Genomic DNA, 1,101 nt, shown 5'->3' on the forward strand with positions numbered 1-1,101 from the left:
ATTTTAAGTTAAAAAAAGTGAATTAAACCTTTTCATGCATAAATAAGGTAACAGATATACAGATTGAATTCTAGGTGCTAGATATGTAATACATAAAAATTGAGTGCAGTAAATGTAAATCTTCCTAAAAAATATCAGAAAGAAGTTAAATCAGAACTATTTCTCTGAATAAAATATTTCATATATCTGACTTACTCCCATCTCGCTTGACATAGCGTTGCAATGCAAGCTGATAATCATTTGCATGACATCCATTTCCAGAGAAAAAATAACTGAGCGAGGAGAATAGTCCTGGGTGGCAGAAATTGTTGACTCTTGTAACACAGCAATCGGCAGGAGACCAAAACCATCTAGAAATAAGCCTTACCTTCAAGGGTTATTAATGAAATGCCAGTTAAATGTGTTTCACCGGGAACTGCCTCGGCTCCTGCTTTGATGGCCTTGAATATAGAAATTTGTAATAGATCAGAATATTGTATAAAAGATAATGCAAAAGCATAAGAATGCTGAAAAAGCACCTTTGTGGCACATTCTTGAAGAACAGGAAAGTATTGTTGAGAAATTCCAATTTGTTGAAGCTGTTGCTTGGCCTTGTCGCCAGTCCAACTAAAGGAATTGCATCGCATGCACCAAAATGTAGACATGATGAACACAAGAAATGAGGTTTTTCAATCATCTATATTAAATTGGATTTCTAAATTAATTTTATAAAAAAAATGTTCTTCAAATAAGAATTATTTGGGATTGGATATAATTAAATTTGAATTCAAATAAAGTTGAATTCATACTAAAAATCATGTTTCCATGGAAAGAATATTGATGAAATGCATTTTATATATTCTTGAAGCCATACATGCATGCATACATACATTCATACATACAAACATATATATATATATAAGAAATACTAAATGTTGGAGTATGTCAAGAAAGAAGTAAATTTTGCCTGATATATCAATGCTAAAAGCTATGTCCCATGCATAAATGGTAATTTTTCCAACTACAAATTTTGATGAGCCCTGAATTAAGATTATATTAAAAGGCAATACTCCGGTTCAGGACCAAAGAAAAAATTAATACCAGTTTTAAAAACCTATAGTG

At 31.2% G+C, this 1,101-nt stretch overlaps 1 long non-coding RNA gene across 1 annotated transcript; it reads right to left on the reverse strand.

Moving 5' to 3' along the window:
- Nucleotides 1-197: 197 nt before the first annotated feature.
- Nucleotides 198-595, reverse strand: LOC110034849. Its single transcript, XR_002295096.1, has 3 exons — nucleotides 519-595; nucleotides 368-440; nucleotides 198-291 (listed from the first exon to the last, which is right to left on the reverse strand). It is a non-coding gene; the product is annotated as an uncharacterized LOC110034849 (long non-coding RNA).
- Nucleotides 596-1,101: the final 506 nt, after the last annotated feature.

This window comes from Phalaenopsis equestris, unplaced genomic scaffold (assembly GCF_001263595.1).
Source record: "Phalaenopsis equestris unplaced genomic scaffold, ASM126359v1 Scaffold193963, whole genome shotgun sequence".
NCBI lineage: Eukaryota > Viridiplantae > Streptophyta > Magnoliopsida > Asparagales > Orchidaceae > Phalaenopsis > Phalaenopsis equestris.